Source organism: Dromaius novaehollandiae, chromosome 5 (assembly GCF_036370855.1).
Source record: "Dromaius novaehollandiae isolate bDroNov1 chromosome 5, bDroNov1.hap1, whole genome shotgun sequence".
Lineage (NCBI taxonomy): Eukaryota > Metazoa > Chordata > Aves > Casuariiformes > Dromaiidae > Dromaius > Dromaius novaehollandiae.
In genome coordinates, this window is record NC_088102.1 from 28,632,082 (window position 1) to 28,654,061 (window position 21,980).

The 21,980-nt window shown below is 37.8% G+C and overlaps 1 protein-coding gene and 1 long non-coding RNA gene across 3 annotated transcripts in view; one reads left to right on the top strand and one right to left on the bottom strand.

The window, feature by feature from the left end:
• SLC25A21 (solute carrier family 25 member 21) overlaps window positions 1-21,980 on the top strand; it is a 254,227-nt gene that overhangs the window by 153,606 nt on the left and 78,641 nt on the right. The gene's annotated exons all lie outside the window — the stretch shown is intronic.
• Window positions 1-21,980, bottom strand: part of LOC135328470 (uncharacterized) — a 31,648-nt gene that overhangs the window by 9,193 nt on the left and 475 nt on the right. Inside the window, exon 2 of the long non-coding RNA XR_010389365.1 lies at window positions 6,060-6,174. This is a non-coding gene — a long non-coding RNA (uncharacterized LOC135328470). The remainder of the gene's footprint in view (window positions 1-6,059; window positions 6,175-21,980) is intronic.

Sequence of the window (21,980 nt, forward strand, 5' to 3'; positions counted from 1 at the left end):
ACTTCATGCTAATTGAGGATGTACACCCAAATTTATTTACTGCATCTCTAACTTAAGTAAGAACTTTTATTTACGATTGCCACTTTTCTATCTTGTCTAATATTTCATAGTATTATATCTTCTCTTAGAGTTTGAAGCCCAATTAGTGTGGACAAAAGCGTTGTTCCCATAAAGGTGCAATTTGAGTTCCACCTCAGGAGGAGTAAGAATAATATAAGGATGTTAGGTAGCTAAAAGACTTTCCTAATTTAGCCATTGGAAGGTGAATTTTGTAAAGCAATAGTAATGCATCATTTTCATTTTCATATCCCTTCCCACTTTTCCTTTTCTCACCAACTTGTCTTACTATCTGAACAATTTGACGTATCTAAGAGCTGCAACAGCTTACCATTCTGTTGTTATACAGATAGTGGCTTGTAACACTGTATGACTCATCTCATGAAATTTAGGAATATACTGAAATTCAGTTTGCAATTTCATGAGATGGGAAGTTTCAATTTTGCAGCTCATTAATGTGAAAGGGACAAGATGCATATCTCCTGCCATGTCAGCAACACTCCTCCTGGTCACCTTGCACCAGCTGTAGAGCTTGTTGTAGTTTCCCATTAGCCTGTGCTATACACCATTCCAAGAGAAAAGTAATTTACCAAAAATTATATAATTTTTGATTAATTAGGGAACTGCTTATGGAAGGTTTCTGGAAAGGTTCAATAAGCATCAGAACTACCATAAGGGAAGAGGCAGGACCACACTACAAAAAGGAATAGGAATGGGGGAGGAGGAATTGAGGGTGAAACCTCCCTGTTTTGTTTTAGGTGAGCTCTTAGATGAGCTCAGCTGTTCATGAAACAATACCTTGAGCCAGAGACATCAAACCATTTAAACTCATGGGTAAATTAATTCCTGTTCTTCAAAGCACTTATTTATTAGCTTTGCAATACTTGATTCATGTGTAAATACTTTGCCAAATTTGAATGAGTAAGAGATTCCTGAAGTTGCCTGTTAATAAAATGAATGGAGAATTGCACAATATTACAATAGCTGCTTGCTGTTAGTACCACAATAAATGATTGCACACTACAAAAAAATTGTTGACTTTGCTGTGAAACATGTAATTAGGGGTGAAATTTCATATTGCAGCCTGAGCAAATATAATAACTCATGGCTGCTAAAAGGAGGAGGTCTTACACCCCCTCATGCCTGCCCTGCACTCAGCTGATTCAGCTCCCTGACTTAGCCAAAAACTAATTCAACAACAAAAAAAAGTAAATATAGAACAGAACAGTCCAGCCAAGAGTGAGTGTAGGGAGAGAGAGGAGTAAGGAAGGAAGTAAACTGAGACCTCTCTCTCTGAGCATTGGTGAGTTTTTCAATCAGCTCTGCTGTGGAATGCAAGAAAAATAGAATACCAAGTATTCTGCCCTACCTAAGAATTAAAGCTGGGTATAGAAATAAGTAAGGGGTCGTATATAAAACTTGTGTCCCTAGTTATGTGTTCTCACAAAAGAGAGGGGAAGGACATATTTAAGAAGAAGCTTGATCTCCAGAACTGTGGAAGCTGGAAGTATATAGAGATGTATGTACTTGTCATCTTCCTGTGCACTGACCTAATGATCCTCTGTGGAGACCGTTGTCAAGGACTAGATATTAGGTTGGATGGGCTTCTGAGCTGTTGCTGTCTGCTTATACATAGTATCAGCACAAAAATAAATGGGTATAAATTCCTCATGAGTACAGTTAGAATGTTTTAGTTATCACAGCAAGGTTGTGGAGCACCCTTCTAACAGGTATTGTGGAGGCAAAAAACCTGCAATCTTTACAGTGGAGGTTAGTAACTTTTTCAGGGCAAGTGACATATATGGGCATAAAAGGGCATGCATGGCATAGCTGCCTGTGATTGACGGGACTAAATTCAGTGATTCAGCCAGTCCCTTTCAGTTCAGTGTTCTGACTTGTATGACAAATCATCCAAAAAATAATAAAAGTAACAATGATTATGACTGCATCTTGCCCACATGCCTCCTGAGTAAAATGAAAAGCACCTTACCCATTAGAAACAAGATAATCCCAGAAAAAAGGATGCATGAGGAGCAAAGTTAATACTATCAGAGGATGAGAGGACTAAGAAGCAACAGTTAATTGCTGCATCTGAGTGTGAATAGACTGTACCTCAGTTTGTGTGACAGGACAACCTTTGGAATAGCCTTCAAAAGCATGCAGTTGTGTTTGAGGTCTGTCAGTGATCCAGTTTACTGCACAGTCCCACAGACAGTTCTGCCAGTGAAATAAGGAGTCAGTGGTACACTGACAGGGTCAAATGGTCCTGGACAAGGATATCTTAAGCTGGTTCTGCTACTAAAGCTATTGTATCATGAAACAATTCCCTTATTAACCAAACAATCAATATTCAAGTGAACAAACTAAAACTCTGAACATAGTATTCTGGTGAGGTTTATCTTATTTTGGGATCAATTAGATGTATTAATAATGCAGGTTCTATTTCACTTTGCAGCCTTTGTAGAAAATATGCAGCAGAAGTATTAGAGATGTTGAAGAGGAACGGCAAATTCTAAGTATTATACTTGTCTTTGTATACTACTCTGCTCAAGAGACTGTGAGGGAGATTTTGGCACTAGAAAATTTTCTTACTAGAACAGAAATCCTTAGGTGGCATAGAGGTGAATTAATGACTCTACTTCACCTGTTCCTCACAAACTCTTATGTGGGAATAGGTAATTCTGGAAAGAAGTCAATGGTCAAAATGTCTTTTATACTCAACTGTTTGTGGTTGCCAAGACAGGCCCTTGTGACTAATAGGAATTCAGCATCAATTAGAACAACTCCCAAAATTGTGTTATGTGTGCTGAGGCTAAAACAGTTCCAGTATTCTTGGCTAGCTGAAGTGCAGTGCAACGACAAGAAACAGCTTTGAAAAGCTTGGCCCACAGTCTCTTCCTCTTACTCACGTTGCCTAAGGATAATGTAAACTTCAGTCTGGAGTGACAGATCATAAAAGTGGTACAGCACAATGCCAATTCACAGGTGCTCTTGGAAAACATTTGCGTGCAGTTACACCAAATTTCAGTTGATGTGGTCAAATAGCCAGAAGCCTTTGCATAGAGGTTAATTCACTATCTGCTGACAAATTAGCTTCTAAGCAGATACCTTGCTTCAAATACTGCTATTTGAAACCCTCCTTATTTGAAAAATAGGCCAGGATTCTTATCCAGAGCATAATAAAACTCATAATAAATAAAACTTTGGTTAGCTAAAGTTTTGATGAGTCATATTTCAGAAAGCAGGGACAAACATGTTAGGAGAAAACATCTTTTGGAGATACATCAATCATTAGAATTTTCAGTAAAGTTTTGGGATTTCAGAATAACAGAACTACCACTTTGGAAGCTAGTGTGAAACTGCTGAAATTATAAGGATGCTGAATGTTCCTTGGTACTTCATATATTCTGAAAAGTGTGCAAGAAATCTTTGCAACAGTCCTAAGAACACCATAAATGTTTTATCCATATTTAACAGAAAAAAAGAGGAAGAAAAACTGAATCAGCTTCCCTTAGTCAGTCGCGGAGCCATGACTGAAACTCACAGCCTTGCATCTTTGTCAGAGAAGGTCTCCTGAAGCATCCTAGGACTACTGACAGTGTCCTGAAGAGCAGCCCTAGTTGTCCACTCCATGCTTCTGCCAGAGGTTACTACGCACGTAGGAGAAGTGTACCAGAAGGGAAAATGTTATGGCTCCTCAGATACTACAGCTTATAGCCCATCAAACTTAGTTGATATCACATCCATTAAAGTTCAGGTTGTGAGAAAAAATAACTGAGGAAAAGAACAGTTCATTCTATTCCCTCTGCTACAGAATGGTACAAAGTGGGCTAACGCATCAGGACAGGCGGGTAAAAGTAGTATATCATAAATTACAGAATTGTTAAATCCATCCCACAAAGTTCTGCGGCTCAGTAACTGAATAATCATTCACACATCCAGTATTGGTGGATGATTTGGCATGAGACCATAAGATTTTTTTGAAAATCTATGGTGATGTTTGCCTATATCTCCGTGACTTTAAATAAATGTGAAAAAGTAAAACTTTTTAAAAGGATGGTCTAGTTTGACCTTTCTTGAGGGCACCATTGCAAGACTGGGCAGCAGTCCTCCACAGAGCATTTAAATGGAGCTGGAGTGTTTTGTTTGCTCTGCTCTAACCTTCTACATGGGCATGAATTCACAACATGGGAATTTTAAGCCCGGTTTTGTGAGAAATTCCATTTTAATAACTGCAATATTTTATATTCAGTGCCACTTTACTCTCAATTGACTTTTTTAAGTAAAATTTTCCCATAGCAATCCACTACATCCAGCTGGAATTTTCATTTCACACTGTTATAAATGCACTGTCAGTGTACTGGTGATCTCTATAAAACAGATCTGTTGAAACAGCTTGAAGGTGTGTTGTCTTAGTCTGTTTCTCAGGTATGGCCCATAATGTGGCTTAGTTGCCTCTCAGAACCTTCTGACATGAGTTGAGCAAGATATGTGTATGCTGCAGGGATCAAAATTAAAGCATTTTTCACTGGTGTGCAAGTTTTATAGTGTCCAGGTATGTATTCAAAGGCACAGTTTTGAATAAAAGTTTAGGTATATTTCTTTTATCTGGAATACTCATTTTTCAATACTGTCATGTATAATTGGTGGTTTATATATATAGAAGAAATATATGCTTAATTAGTACATAAAATTATGTGCTTTTTTAAAATCCAGATACTGAATTTTGTCCGTCCATGTTTTTTGTAATTCTGTGTCTTGCAGTGTTACATGTATATTTTCAATATTTTTCCTTCGTATGCCAGTGTATTTTAATACTTTTCTTGTATGCCAAATGAGTCAGCTACAAGTACTTAGGAGCAGAGAATTTAATTGCACTTTCTGTTGTTATATCTTGTGTAATGCAAAAGAATTGCATTGACGTTTTAATATGCTGTCACTTTAAGATACTACATGAAGTGTGAACAGAGCACAGGCACTTTTAACAGGTGTCTCTAATTGTTGGTTTGTTTCTTAGAAATAGCCATAATGTAATATTCTGTGAAACATGTAGATCCAAGGTGTTTGGATCCTGAAACATGCTAACCAGGTTTTCCGTTGGCTGCTGGTAAAAACAAATTGGGGTGTGTAATTGATTTTTTGTACGTAAAGCTTTTATGTTTGCTTTGAGTTCAAACTCCATCTTTTTCTTGTTATTTTTTGTCCCTTAGGAGGGATTGCACCATGGGCTTTTAGAAAAAAGAGTTCAGTATATTCATTTATATTAGCAAATAGGATGTTTCTATTGCTTTCAGATTTTGCCAGTCTGTTACTGCAGAAATAATCGGGGAAAGGGCGAAAGCCAGATCAATTACATTTAAAAAGTGTATTTTCATTAAATTTTCCAAGTGCCTGTTATGTTCAAAGGGAGTTAAAGATTGTCTTGCTCATGGAAGATTTGAAAAGCCCCTTCAAAGGAACAGATACATCTAGGGAAATGGCTAAATTGTTGGATGAAGTGCACTTACTTTAAAAAAAAAGGCAAAAGAAGAGCATCAACATGCATTCAGTCTTTTCAAATGTTCTGTGGGTTTACTATGACTATTTCCAGAGTTGACACAAAAATATCTTTAAACAAAAGAGCAATATACAAACATGGCAGTGAAAGTTAATATTAAATTTTGAAAAAATTACAGGTTTGTTACATAGCAAATGAATAATGAACATGCTTCTTCTACAAAGTTTGCTTAGTTAACAAGATTTTATTATAAACAGTTATTCTTTTCTGATTTGGCAGAAAGATAAACTATGTAAATTCTTCAAAGTTATATGCTTAAGATTTACTAGACTTTTCAAGATCAAATGTTTCACTAATTTCTCAAATACATTTAGATTGATTGCAGAAAATTATGGAAGTCTATTTATTAGTTAAGCTGTAGTTAAGGTAAAGGAATTCTGATCAATTTGCTAAGAATTGCCTCCAGCTGTGCTGGTTTCCGTCATGTAATTAAACAGAAGCTCACCATAGTTTGATCTGTTTGTCCTCATTTTCATGGTCACTGAAGTAAAGCATGATGGTCTCAGAAGCAGTCTTGTGTTGCTTGAGTTTTCAGGTGCTAATTCAGTGAGTCAATGAAGCTGTTGGGAAAAAAATAAAGGAAAAAATATTAATTTCTGTAATTAATATATGCATCCATGAAACATTTTTATATCAATAAAGAAGCAGCATTGTAATTTTTTAGTTTCAGGATATAATTGACATATTAATACAGAGTGGCCCATAGCCTCAAGATCATAACACATTCAAATTCCTCCTTTCCTCAATTTGAAGACAGACTTGGACTTGACTTTCCCAGAACCCACACAGCTGCCTTGACTAAGAGGTCTGCTACTGAAAATCAAATCTTTCTTTATCCAAACCTCAATAACTCCTCTAGGCAAAACTAAAAATGTGAATTCTAATAAAGACTACCTTATAGCATGCTTAGTTGAGTACGTGGTTTAAGTACAGACTATGATATAACGAAGCAAAAACTTGAATAGGTATCTGCCAAATTCTGTTGCGAGTCCTTTAGCAACTAATGGTCAACCTCTCTTGTACATACTTTTCTCCTGCACCCACAACTCCCTGTAATCAACATAACAAGATGGAAGGTCACGTTTTTATTCATCAATGGAATAAAAAAAATAATTTGTGTCAAGCGGATCCATTCTTACGCTGCATGTGCAGAATATCACACACTCAAGACACTGGATCTTCTTTAAGTCTTAGCATTGCCCATGATGTTGTATTCCTGCACCTCCCCTCTACGTGGTACACGTGTGGAACATGCCCAGTGCCCTGACTGAGATGGTACTTTCTACCATTGCTCTCAGGAGTGTCATTTCTTTTATTCTCTTTTTAGTTAAACTGTAAGAAATTCTTTTTTCTGCAGCTTTTTTTTCTGACCTATCTTTTTTGTTCACCCATTCTGGATGATACTTTTTTATTGCCTTTGCCACATGTCTTTAAACAATATGGCCTCTTTGGCTTAAGTCATTTGGCTTTGAACTGTATTTGACTTGTGAGAGTCTGATTCTTATTTTCTATGGTCATGCTCACTTCTTGTTTTGTTTAAGTACCTGGCAAATTTACCTTCCAGCAAACGTTCCACAGGTCCTGATCTTAACCTGAAAAAATCAGAGGAGAACACTCAGAGTGTTATCTTCCCAGGAAGTGGCTTCTCTTTGCTTATGGTTCTAGTGATCACAGTTCAACCCTTCTTGCTACATCTACCACAAAGAAGAGAGAACTAGCTGCAGATCAGGAATGTAGTGCCTATTCTATGAGTAGATCATCTGTACACCTTCAGTCAGCAGAGAAGTTTCTTCTTCACATGAGTATTCATCAGGCACTGAATCTTTGAAGCCTGCGGAGGCCAACAAAGAGACTTGTCCAGCTTTGGGCTAATTTTTGGAAGTTCCACTCACTGGGGTCATAGACTCAGCTGCATTGGGATTATCAAGGAGAAAAGAAAGCTCATACAGCCTGTGGCTCTGCAGGCATAAAGCTCTCTTTGTATGCTTTACTGCATTTTACCTTTTCCTGGTGTTCCAGGTCAGCACACTACTTAGCTTACAAACAATGTAATATGTCTCTGTATCTTCTCTTTCCAAACTGACTCTCCCATCTGTGAATGGTGTTATTGAGATTCACCCTTATCTTTGACTTTTTCTCAGCACAGTTTGTTATCCTGCAATAAGGAAGTTGTTTAGCCTTCTACCTGTCAAAAGTACAAGTTCCGGTACTGAAATGCATCAGTAGTAAGCATAAACTTGAGGCTTAGTGAGCCACTAGCCAAGGTCTTCTTTCTCAGTTAAAGAGCTTTCATGGTATCTTTGGAGTCCCTCTCCTAAATAGGAAGGGCACAAGTCTGTTAGAAAAAGAAGCATCTTTTGTGTGGCTTCCAGTCAAATGCACTGAGGGATCAGTTTTACTCTTTCAAGAGAAACCAGTGCTCCTTGAGGCAATGAATCTGCCCTGGTAACCACATCCATAGACTGGAGTATATATTTATTGCTGTACCACCTCTACTCCCTTCAAACAGGGAGAGCCTGGTTTTTCACACCATTTAGTATCCCTGTTCATTTCTAGAGAAGTGTCAAAAAGAGAATCTCTTTCCATACTTTTTCTGGGAGGGGATTGCTCTGTTCGGATCTTTGCTGTCCCATCTGAGGATGAAGAACTTTTCCTGAGTCCATGAAATACATGGATACTGCACTGGAGGTCCACATTGAGAGCTCTTAGGATATGGTACCATATCATCTGCAACAAACTCTCCCAAGTCACACAGTTCTTCTAATGGAAGATGTGAAATAGTGGTGGGGTGTGAGTCACTGGATAGATGCTGCTGTCGTGCACTGCTAGAGACATAGCCATGTCCCTGGTGGAGGCTTCGATTTTTCATTTGGTCATCCTGTTCTGCCTCACCTCCTTCACTTCTGTTTTGGCTTTTCACTGAAACAGCAATTTCGTGGCATGTCATGAGAAGTGCTAGTGCTAAATTAGCTAAAAGAAATGCTAAATAACTAGATACTTTTGGAACAGAATGATTTGTTGTCAGCGATGATCAATGGTTATCATAATGACAGCATTTTTCCTTTATTTAGAGCTTGGTGAAAGACATGATTAAGAGCAGTAAGTAGTCCATCCGCCTTGCCTATAGGACCAAGCAGGTTGGACTTGGAGATGGTGTTCAACTTTGGCTCTCTTGGAGATTCTTCCGTGGTGATTTGGAGTAATTTTCTGAACCAGAAGAATAAAGGAGTAGATATCAGTAGCGAAAGTGTGCTTATGGTTGTATCTGCTCATCATCCATGTGTAGAGCTGAGTATTCCACATTTTCCTTACCCACTGCTTCAGACACTTTTTAAGAACAGTGTTACAACTTTATCCTGGGCTAAAGGCTTTGTTCCCCAATGGGACTTAAGGGACTTTTACCCAGCATTTACATCCCTTATGGGATTTACCTTTAGTTGCATGTCCACATCTTCAGTTTTTGATGAAGATGGCCATTTTACAAACTATCTCTTGTGGCAAGTTGGGAAGGAAACATTTAAGAAGTTATGACTTAGCTTCAGTTATAATATCTTCAGTTCTAAGGTACCATAAAAAGCAAATGGAACTTTTCTCAGAAGAGAGTCGTTCAATGGCATGCACAGTCATTGAGGCCAGATAAACCGTTGAATGTTCTTTTTTTCTGTGGAGTGCCTTGTATCAAGAAGGATGCTATGCACATTTTTATTCTCTGTTTTGGTAAATCCAGCAAAAATCCTGAAGTTATCCTCTACTTATGTCAAATGTCCTTGCCTTTGGTGCATAATGGCCAAGACATAGAATTGATTCAGCATTATTAATTTGTACTCTTGTCACTGACTAAATGGCGAGCAAAGCATTTATGGTAGAGATGCAGAAAATAATTGTACTCATAGAATTTCCACAATATATTTTATATAAGGTATATAAAATCAAAGTCATAACGTGATTAAAAAGGATGTAACTGCCATTTTTAAAATATGTTAATTAGAGTTTGGGGAAAATTTTAATACGGATAATTCATTTTATTCTTTTCTCCTGTAATCTTTCTTGAATTTCAGCTAGATGTGCTGTTGGTCATTTTTCACAATTGCTTTAGACAGGTTAATGTTTTAGTGAACAGTTAATCAATGGTTATAAATTCCAGCTCCTCAATATATTTCTTATGATCTGGTTTAAACTGAGGTCTTCTTTTTCAGACTTTTATACCTGTGATAGTTACTAGTCACATCTGTAGTATGCTTTCAGTTGTTGTGAAAAATGTTTTATTCCCTTGTGAAGTACTAGGTAAATGTACTACAAAAGGATCATTGTTTTCTTCCTTCCCTAATTTTTTTGAAATGTTGCTGTTTAGCATAAAGGAGGGAAAGTCGAAAGCATTTAAAGTTTCAAAGACAAAGACCACTTAAAGAGCTAAGATCCACTCTGCTGAAAAAGCATGTGTATAGCAATTTGAGTAAATGCCCTTTCTGGGATGAGCATTTATTTTTATTTTTGAGATTCAGATAAAAATGTCTATCTTCTGATCACTCTTCAATGTACAGCGAGCTAAACTTAACTAAAGCCAAAGGAATAAGCAGCTTACACAAGCCCAAATAAAATTATGGACCACATAATACTAGGGCTAATTCTAGGAGCTTTTCTTTTGAAATGAGATCATCCCTAATATTTTACCAGAATAATCTGGTAGGTAATGTACCCAGAAATATTGCTTCCATTCAGCCCAGCCAAACTGAAGAAGGAATCATTCCACCCAGATTAGAGAGAGAGATCTGAAATGGCGATGATAAAGCTGTGCAGCAGCGTACATGACACAGAGCGCATGCTGCATTTGTCAGTGTTGCAGAAACCTATGTACCATAAATCCACTCCTGCCTAGTTTACAGAAGTCTGTGTTCAGGGACCTACTGGCTTCTACTGTTTCTTTGTTTGGAATGCAAACCTGCTCTTCCTGGGGTCCCTGAAAGCACCGTTTATCTTTTAACACAGTAGCTGGAAGTCAGAACATAGTTGTGCTTAATTTGCATAACTCAGGTGTGGGGGGGGGGAGAAAAGAGATTGCAAAAGATGCTTCCAACAGCCAATCAAACACATTCTTCAGCTCAAAGATATTGCCAGTGACCTATACTTTATAGACAAGATCATAATTAAATTTGAGACAGGAATAACACATAATATAGATAAAATCTAATGTCCAGTAATAGCAGTTCTTCTTTTGACGTTCGTTTAAATCCTTTATTAATTCTATGAACTTGATGAAATCCAAGTTAATTCATTATTAATATATATCTTTTCAAGGCTTAGCAATTTATATCCTGACTGCTGTTCCACAACTTTTTTATTTTACCATCCTCTGCTCTGATCTGCCAGCAAATGAAGTCTTCCCACTCATAAAGCGTCTCCCCACTCTTTATACTCAGTGACAGGAGATGGCACCTCCACACACATGCCTTTGTTCCTCTCCTGAGGCCCCATTCTCTGTGCTATCACACAAACAAAGCATGAGACTCTGTGCCCCTAATTTCTCTACTTTATGCATTTCATGAAGATGTTGCCCTTTCTTATGTATAGTATGTAGCTAGAATCCTCTTGAGACATCAATGCTACTTATCAGCCGTAAGTGCCATTAACAGTGACAGATAGTATCATTCCTAGTGGCACACTGCAAGAGCCTAAATCTTATTTATTTTCTTTTGCTGTATCTGTCTCTCGTGTATCCACAAGCCCCAGGTGATTCTGACATTGGTTTTTCATAGAAGCAGCATTCTCGTTTTCATTTTTTGGTGAATGAGATTTTAGTAGTTTTATGTTTCATGGGTACTCTTTTGTGGTTAAGCAGTGCTGAAAACACACTGGAGTTTGATTTTATTGCTTTTTTCAGCAAACAATCTGTTATTTTCTCTCTCTTTTCCATAATCTATTAGATTGTGGACAAGCAAATCCAGTGACTGCATATCAAACCTGTACTTTTATTCTAGCTGCCTGTTCATACACATGTTTGTGGGTGCCCAAGCCACTCAGGTACTGAGTCTGCAGTCTCTGAATTTCCTCCTTTGCCTTGCCTTTATGCTAGACCATTTGCCACTTTCCTCATCATCCTGCAGAGTCTGGATTACATCACATTTCCAGAGAGTACAAGCTATCCCAGGCACTGCAGACTGGTGGAGAAGGAGAGCAGACCAAATTGGATCACCTATCCAAATTTCACCATTGCATCTTCTGTGGTATGACCTCCACAAAATACTGGGATAGTAAAATATGATTGTGGGAGTCTGCCACAGAAAATAGAGAGACACTTGGTAATAGTTTGCTGGCAAGCTGAAATGACCTGTTCTCTACTATGAAAAGTTTACTGTATTTTCATGTGAAATATCCCCATGATTGATCAAAACTCAAACAGGCAGCTAAGAAAACAGATTGTTGACAAACGTGTGCCCTTTCTTTAAGGGCACTTGCTAGAACCTTGGCAGTCTGTCAAAGGTAGACAGCTCCATCTATAGTCAAGGGAAAGAGAGGAACAATTATGTAAGACAACTCATTCCATCTTTGATCCCTGTCTTAGAGTGGGATGAATTGGCCGTTGGAGATGCATGTCTCTCCGCTGATTCTACAGGGAGCCTAGCTGACTGACTAGATGCATAAATCGAAGATGACTGAAGTTAAATGAGACGGATCATACTTAAGTACTTAAAACGCATGTAAGAATTCTGTTTATTGTAAATCTAATTCCAACAGGCAGTGCATAGTTAAAAGAGTTTTAGCCAAATTCTAACTCAGTGTTAAGGCAGCAGTCTTCAGCAGCACAGAGAAGTGTCTCAGTTTGTGCTAGATCTAGGAAGCCTCCCTCTGTCCGATTAAGTGAGACTTACTAGACATGACTTGGATCCCCCATTCCCAGCAGCAGAGATACTCTCTGCCTGTGTGTTTGGGGTGAGTAACTGCATGGGTATTGCTGTATCACAGGACCAGAATTGTGTGCAATACAAAGTAGCATTACTTGAGGGCTACAGCCATCTTACATTCTTGATAAAGCCGTATGTGCATATGTGTCTACCACTGGGTAAATCCTTACTGATCAATCGGCAAGTGACCTGTGCTCAGTGCATGAGAGATCTGCTTTGTCATTCCCATATCATTGACAGGGAGGTAGATGGGAGCTGATTAAGTACTGTTCTAGCCTTGGAGGCTACTACTGTTAGGCCTTGGGAGCTGAAAGATTCAGGAACATACCTGACCCATCATGCTAAACTCCCTCAGTTGACCAGGTAACCAAGATCATGGAATTGGGGAAAGACCCTTATTCTGTCCTGATTGCCACTCTCTCTCCTTTGCAAAGAAGAGAGCACAGGAATTGAATTTCTTCCCTGCTAGTTAGATTGAACATCCGTGTTTTTTTCACCCAAGGGATGCATAAAATATGATTTACAGAACTGCTGTAGTTACAATTAAAACAATACTGCCTTCATAGCTTGAACATCGAGTGCAAACAGGCTGATAGTTTAATCAAGCCATTTTAAAACATATTAACTAAACCACGAGTTTACTGTTCTCATCAAACTCTAAACAACTGTAAATCTTGTTTTCAAAAAATCAACCAGAAAAACTGTAACACATTAAAAATGAATTAGACATTGCACACCACCCATACACTGTATAATAAATAGATCACAGCCCTGTAGTAATAGTTGTGATTTCTGGCAAGTCACTGGAGAAGAACTCATGGGTTTTCAGAATGATCTATGTTGTAAATCATTGCATTCTCATTTATGACTGAGCACATGCACCTAATTTTTCAAGAGGGGCTTCTGAAATCCTGATGAACAGCTTCAGAACTGATTACTGGAATGTATGAAAAGCAGAGCCACAAATGCCTAATTAAAGAAAGGGAAAAGCGGACTTAAGAATACAGTCCAATGAAATCTGAACGCAAAAGAATAATTTGTATTAAATAACAAATGACTAGCCACCCAGGAAGTAAACCTAAAAACATGAAAACTGTAAAATCTGTCACACTTTTCTTCAAGACAGTTAAATTAATAAAAATTTTCAGTAAAGACAATGTACATGCGCAAGCTTATAAATCGTACACATTTTTTCTACTATATAGGTATCTTGCTATCTGATTTAATGTTTTCTCTGTGTGTTAATACGTATTTTTTCATAATGTGAAATGCTTCACATGTTGAAAAAATTTCAGACATCTCAAACTGGGGAATGTATTCAAACTTTTTAATGAAACTCCAGAGACACACTGAGGTATTTTTATGTATATCTTATCCACTTCTTGTATCTACATCATCTTTTGTGAGCACATTTGAGCCCCCCTCCCCACTTCACTCTCAAAGTTAAATAAAAAGCTATGCGCTCACTAAGCCCAAATTAATATACCATGTCTCTCTATGCCTCTCTATAGACACTGCAGACATACTTTTAAATAAGGGATCTTCTCGCAGTCTTGTTTTTAAAGTGACAGGTAGAAGTTAAATTGGTGAATCCAATTTTTATCTCCTTTGGGTAGAAGACTGCAAATTATGATATACACTGAAAGATAATGTAGACAATTTTTATGTTTCCCCATTATTAAACATTTGTGTGTGTCAGCAGCTGGAATCATTTCACATTTTGTGCTTGATATAAAGTGTTACGATGGAAGCAGCAATTATTTTGACCACACGAAAATCTCTAATTATTAGGAATTTATTAATTGTTGGGAATTTTTAATGCACTTACAGCTTCATTCAGAAATTATTATTTTTATCTACATTCTTGTGCATAATGGCAAAAGCCAAGCACATGGACTTAAGTGGAATGTGTTCCATGATTGTAGCATGTAGATTCTGATTTGGTGTTGAAAGAAACTCCTTGGCAGATAAGTAATGAAATGGAACATGAGACATGCCATCACCTAATAAAAACATCAGTTCATAAGAAACATTAACTACCATTTTCCAGGACGTTGTTTTTAATTGATATGTTTAATTTTGTCATAAGAAGACAAATCCATATAATTCTAATAACATATGCTGATCAGTGGCTGTACAGAAAGGAATTTTTATAAGGAAATCCTTAGCCTTTGTCCAGTGTCTAGTTGTAAGGTTCAAAATGACCAACATTCGTTAAGGTTTATTACTGAGCTTCATGAAAGTTTCTTTGGATTAGAAAAGCATAACCCTGTCCCGATTTCGAATGGTGTTGCAGCTTTTCATTAACCTGGAAACCTCCTATTTACATGGTTCACAGCCTAGTCTCAGCTCACTTGGAGGTAACAAAGGGTGTCGGGACAAGAGTGCAGCAGGGGGCTCATCCTCTAGGGCTGCCATCTGAATTTGATCAGGTCAACTGTTTTAACTCCTGCCTCATTAGGCGAAATAAAATGGAGATTATGGTGTGTGGAAGGATCAAATTACAGAGAGCAAGCGCTGCCTCCTGACACTTGCTGTTGATTTTGCATTTTGACAAGACCTTTCTCGCTGTGTTTTCCATTCTGTATTACAGCAGGCTTTAAATTATTTTGAAGACAAGATATTTGTATCCCCTGGCATTTCAGAGCTTAGCCAAAGAGAAGTGAAGTAATAAGTGAAGACACATTAGTCTCAGAGGCAGTTTACCTACTGGAGAGATGTCACTGTGCAGCATGGGCTTAATGCTGAGAGACGCATTAATTCAGCTTGTCAAGCGATGACTAGCTCTTCGCTTTCAGAATTTAGGTTAGCTGTAAATTTGAAAAAAATCTGACACAAAAAGGTTGGTAGGTAAATTATTATTACTATCTGATGAAGAGGATTAAATCATTTATTTTGATTACTTATAATTAACGTGTTCTTAATGCGTCTGTTCAGTTTCTCTTTAGTTACTGCTTTTGGTATTTATACAAAATGATAAAAATTGTTCAGAGTTGAATTATAGTGTCTATTAGGCTGGAGATGAGTATCATATACTAATAATAAGAATCTTTACCACCTTGTTGCCCACTGAAAAGCATTTTCCCACTGACATTATCTGTACATGCCATATATTAATAGAAAGTTCATGGTCTATAAATGTCAAAAAGTGGCTCAGGATATGAGATTGGTCATCTGATAACGATTTGCAGATTTCTTATGAGGAAGACAGTTCTTCTCTCTCCCTCAATTATGATTTTCTTTGGAAAACACAGGGATGATAAAAGCAGATGATGTTTAGCAGTTAGATATATCGCTTCTTTTTCTCTTATTCCAATGTTGGTAGAATTTTCTTTAAATTCCTCCTCCCTAAGCTGAGAATAACAACTCTTAGTCAATGAAGAAGTAGAAATACCAAAATTATAAGTGAATTTACATGATGTTTATGATTATTCCTTTGTAAATCAAGAATTAGTCTCAAGTATAGACACTAAAATGCTGTCAGAACAAGAAGCTTCACTCAGGGAAGGGGGAGAAGAGGCAACAAGTAATATGTGACAGATGTAAACATAAATTGTTTACTACGAAGTAGAATGTACGTTATGGTATAGTTAGAAGTGTAGCATAAAACTTTTTTAAGCTGACTCAAGACTTGCTATTCTAGTAATGACCAACTCTGAGAAATGCACGCTATTGTCACATCTCACATGAACCATAACCACTTAGTATGTCTGAATATAAAGCCATCAGGTCTCAGGAAACTGTAAGTAGCACAATCTGTAGTAATGCGTCTCTTCAGTAACGTGGGCCACATGACCACATTTAACTTCTTCTGCATATTATTCGCTAATTGCAACAACCTCTTCCTGCAGCAACCTGATTCATTTGCAGACTATCCTGTATCTTGTAGACTTCATGAGGAAAGGTCTCATAAAAAAATATACAACCTGTTGCACATTTTTATTTCTACATATCTGCCTCAAGAATTCTCTTTTGTGATGATGCTTAAAGTTGAAAGTTTCCTCTAAGAAATTTCACAGGACAAACCTGCCATTTCAAAAACAAACCACAGAAAGGCAGAGAATATGATTTTTCAGAAACAATTCTGCCCACATCCATCCTACCTGTCCTATACCCAGTCCCTCATGTTCCTTGTCCGGTATAACTCTAAGGTTCCTCCCCTCCAATTCATTTCCATCTCACTGACTGTTGTCCTTTAAATGCTCTGTTCCATTTTGACTTCTTTGGATAGAGGCACCGCTTTCTGCTACAAACAGAACTTTTCTGGGAAGACAGGTCACATTTCACTCACTGATGTGTAGTTGTATCATAGATACTCTGCTGAGAACTTTAGGATAAAACATAGAACAGACCGTATCAGAAAAATGAGAGAAATTATTTAAAGGAAGGCTATATTAATTTTGGTGTGAGTTGTAGGCATGCATCCAACAGCAGCTTGAATTTATGACAAATAATAAAACAATCTGGATTAACAGCAAAAATTCAGGAGGTGGAGGGGGGATTGTTTTTGCCTGGATTTCACTGTTCCACTTTACTGCCTGACCTCATAAACATTTGCACCAGCAGAGCAGAAAGTCTGGCAACAAGCAGCGCTAGAGATGAAGAACTTCTTAAGCGTTGCCATCAGAGGTAGCATTCCCTGAACTACATCCCAAGGGGAAAGTGTAAAAAGTTAATGACACATTTCTGTCTTTCCAGTACAGCTGCCTCATAGGATGCCAAGGAGCCAGAATGGCAAATTCTCAAAATGGAAGTATTTATTACTGTATGTTATCTGCTTCCTAATACAATAGTGTTTTCCTGTCCAGTTAGAAAGTTAAGAGGAGAGTGCAGCAAATATTGCTCTTGCTTACTGTAGACAGCGGAAGAAAAATGATACTGATGTATTGCAGGAGCACAATGGCAAAACTCCTCTTCCTTTGTTTTGCTCATACAAGAACAATACCAGCCGTGCAGTAGGTCCAAGTCCTCTGGCATAGCTCAGCGTCACTCATCGGGACTGGAAGAGTTGGGTGCATGCTGTTCTCCAAAGAGCAGCGGTGTGTAACCACAGCTAGGGAGGGCAGTGCTCAGTGGCATGCAGGCGTAAGAACGAACAGACAAAACTGGCCACTTTTCCGACTTATTAAGCCAACACCTCTGGGGTCCAGGGACCACTTGTCAGTTCATGCCCCTGCAGTGTGTTTAAGGGAGCATTAGCAAGGGGTCCTGCCCAGGCCATTTCACAAGAGGACTAAAAGAAAAACTGTCCATGCCTTTTATAATCCAGCACAGAGAAGAATAAATCTCAGAGAATTTTAGCGTGGATGAATACTTTGTGACTAGCTAAATCTAAAGAAGTGATGTGGTACCACACCCTGGAGATGGTTTGTCTCAAAGAAGTCTTTGGCTTCAAGGAGGGGTGGGAAAGTAATAGGGCAGGGAAAATTGCTTTTTCTTGTTGTGTTCAGTTGCTTTGGAAGCTGCGGAAGGGTGAACTATATTGCTGCAACCCTCATTTTTTTGGAGTCTCTCTCCCTGTAGGGGACCTTACCAGTAATACTACCATCTCTGAAATTCAGGGAATGCTACCATGAGCAGATTTGGGTCAGCTAGAGACGTTTCAGAGCTAGGCTTTCCTTCTTGCCTTTCTATCTATATGGTAGTGTGTAAGCAATGTTTAGGATCCAGATCAAGATGTCGGGTTGATTATACCTGCCTTAACATTGTAGTATTATGTAATTTCGTTATCAGTGCATGTTAACACAGCTCAGTATGGATTGTCTAGAGCCTGAGCTATTTGCTACAAATCAAAAGCAAAATTGTGAAGCTTTTCAAGAAAAGGAAGGTAAAAAGGATCACATGAAACATCTAGATTTGCATCATGAATATTTTAACTGGCATTGGGCATAAAATCATTATTGGAACTTCTAGTCTAGTATACATATAAGAAATTACAGAGTTTGATCTGTTTAGTAAATCTATTGTTTATAGTGATGCTAAGTTATTAACTTTGCTTAGATTATTTTAAACTGTTTATGGTAGATTAATTTTCCCTAAAATTTTCGCTGTTTCAGTGTTATACCTATATCATTTGTATACATTTCTTTTTAAGCCATTTTAGACTCTATCAGCTGATATCCTCATGACATTTTCACATGTCAGTGTTTCTGTGGGTCTTGGAGAGATCCGACATAAAATGTCTTATGTTGTCACTACAGGAGGTCTGGATCTTTCAACCACATTTAATAGGTATTTATGCATTGAGAAGATCTTATCTGATGTACTATTGGTTCTGGGTCATTCACAGCCTCACATTATACTGAAACCTGGACAGAGTGTAATTTGTTAATGTCATGTAGGATGAACTTGGTTAGAAAGGGAAGTGTACGCAATTTATAATAACACAAGTGTTTCCTTGCTAATCCCTTGGCAGGTTCATTATCTGTAGAGCCTCAGGCAATAGTTGGCCTATCGTGAGAGTGAAATTTAACCCACAGCGTGAAATTAATCCTCAAAGACTTTTGTCTACTCTTTCTAGAAATAATAAATTAGAAGTGATTTTTATAATTCTCCTCTCTAACTTTATGCAGAGGTGTTAAATTGATATCTAAACTCTATGGCACATATCAAACTATTGATTTACGTTTAATTACATAATGTTCATGCATAAGTGAATATGAAGCAGTGTAAAGAATTTGAAGACTTGAATTGTAATACTAACTTAATGGTGCATTCACTGTTTCCCCCTAAAAACCTTTTTTCTTTGATAATACAGAAAATTCAATTTCTTGTAATTGCAGGGAAGCAAGAAATATATGTATATGTATGTATAAAATCATTCAGATAATCATATCTGTACTTCCTAGAGCTCCTGGTTTCATATTCAAAACAACTTGGTGTGTTTTTTACACTCTAACTTCTTTTTCAAAGCTTTTTAGTACTGTAATGAGGATTTGTTATTGCTAAACAAATGATGTCGGAGTTTTTGGCAGAAGCAAATGAATTATTACACGTCTAGTGTTTTGTGATCTTCAGGCTCCCATTCAATGTTTGAAATCAGTGAAGAGAAAATGGAACATGCTTCCTGAATCAGCTGTGTAAATACTGGGTAAATCAGATGTTTTATTTCAGAAAGAGGTTTCTTTTTCTTATGTTTGCAAAGAAGTTCTCTCTGCTAAAGAGGTAATAACCTATAACATCAGCAGGTGATTTTGTTACTGATATATTCTGACTCTTTTCATTTTTCAGGTTGTTATTCTTTACTCACCACAACCTAGTCTATGAGAGTATGTAAGCATTTCTAGATATTATTGATAGTAGCTAAGCATAACTTAGTGTTTGTTTGTTGAAAGGAATGAAAATATCATGACTAGTAAGACTTGTATTATTTATGTCTATATGCTCTGCTTAATGCTCACAAAACAAAATCCATCTTAGGTGAAAACAAATACAGTATCTTTGTCAAAAAGCCTAACTTGATCGCTTGAGGACACAGGATTAGGATTTTTTCCACTTTTTACCCAGTATTTACCCAGCATCTATCCACTGGCTAGACACATTATGTATTTTGGTTTTCATATTCTAGTGAATTTTTCCACTTCTGGAGGCAGCAAATGAATTTTAATAGATGCTTGCCATAGGCCAGATCATCTATGTTGAAGACTGTCTTCAAAATATCTATTGGAATGTCACACTGTGATAACTTCTAAGGGACAGAGACAAAATGATGCGAAATGAAGCAGGTCAGCTGCTGCTTCGTACACAGTCCTGACCCTGGACAGGAAGTTTGCAGGCCACCAGAGGCTGTTATGTGAGCAGACTGGGTAGCATACTGCGCTTCTGATCATTCCTCTAATTCTTCGAGATGTAATTTATAACAGTGGTGTAGACATTGAACCGCTTCCACTTCACATATTCCTTAAAAGAAAATCAGGTTTCCAAGTCATGCCATACTTCCCATTGTATATTTAGGAAAGTTATTTTTTGTGCACATGTATATTCATTCTAGCGGTGGGAAGGAAAAGAGCAGATACTGAAGTATGTTAAATGGAGTGGTGAGCACAAAGAATGTCTTTGATCCTAAAAAAAGATTTTAAGACATGGTAAGGATGCCACTTGATATTACACAGAGATCAGAGATGTGATGTAGGTCTAGGGAACTTCTGAAAACTACATGCCTTATTGTAATATTTATTGCTTAGGATGGAAAGTCCTACAAAATATCTCATATAAGGGTAAAACATAGGTTTATGGTTTATTTTATAAGCTGCTTTTATTGTTAATGGAAGGTGATAGATTTAAACATTGTAATTTGATGCGGTACAGTACAGTAAATTGGTACCACAGAGTAATTCAGATATCACTTATGTCTCCATTATGACTATCCCTTCAATGCAATAACAGGGAAAGAAGGGAAAATTGCAGAACTACAGTACTTACTTTCTCCATCTTTTGTTATAGGTGTTAGAGATGACATAGAAAGAGCAGAGACGATGATACATTGCTCGTATTTTGACCAATGACTGCCTCAGCGTTTTCATCTCCTCGATGAATATAAAGTTGCCTGGGGACGTCACTCTTCTCCCTCCTATTTTCATATTTTTCCTCACTCCCTGTACATCCATCAGTCATTCCACTGTGACTGGCTTTGCCTGTTTACGCTTTTCCCAGACCACAACCAGACAGTGAAAACTGCTTGCAACAAAAGCAGCAGTGTGTGTTGATTGAGAGACTGTGGTATCTGCCACCAGTTCCAACAACAAGTTGGCATCTTGTGACCTCTAGTAAATGGGTGGGTTGGTTGGTGATAAGTCTCCTAGCTGGTGTGCAGGGTGGCTATTTGCATTTTCAAGAGAGTCTTGTACCAGAAAAGGGCTAAAAATTCTCCTGTGCATGTAATGAACTGCAGATTGCCTTCGGCACACCTCTGAGGTCAGCCTTATTTTCAGAGAGGCTCAGGGCACAAGCAAGATGAGCTCTGAATCTTCAATAAGCATAATACCAATGTATTCTGCATCATTTAGGTGCTTTAAGCCCTTCTCATACCTTCGTCTGGTCGCCTTTCAGGCTGTGTAGCAGAGAAAGTTGGAACCTGGAGTATCCTTGGATTCCCATGTGTGTCCGCAGACTATCCCTCTTTGCACAAATGTCCCACAGTGGAGAAACTACATGTACTGAGCAGCATTGTGTCACATAACAAGCTGGTAGCACATGCTACATGGCTAGCTTCGGGAGAAAAGAATAGCACCACTTCTCTTCTAAATGGCTGCTTCTCCCATTAGCTAGCAAGCTTCTTGGGGCAAGAAGAAGCGGGACAGAGGTAGCATGCCTAGACACCTTTTACACTTAGCCATATTTATTGCGTACTTACTCAGTTTGGCATTACACAACAAAGCAGTTTAGAGACCAACAAAGACACAATCCTACTTGTTATATATAGTAATATATATAGCAATTACCCATTAATTTTGTATGAACATGTCGAA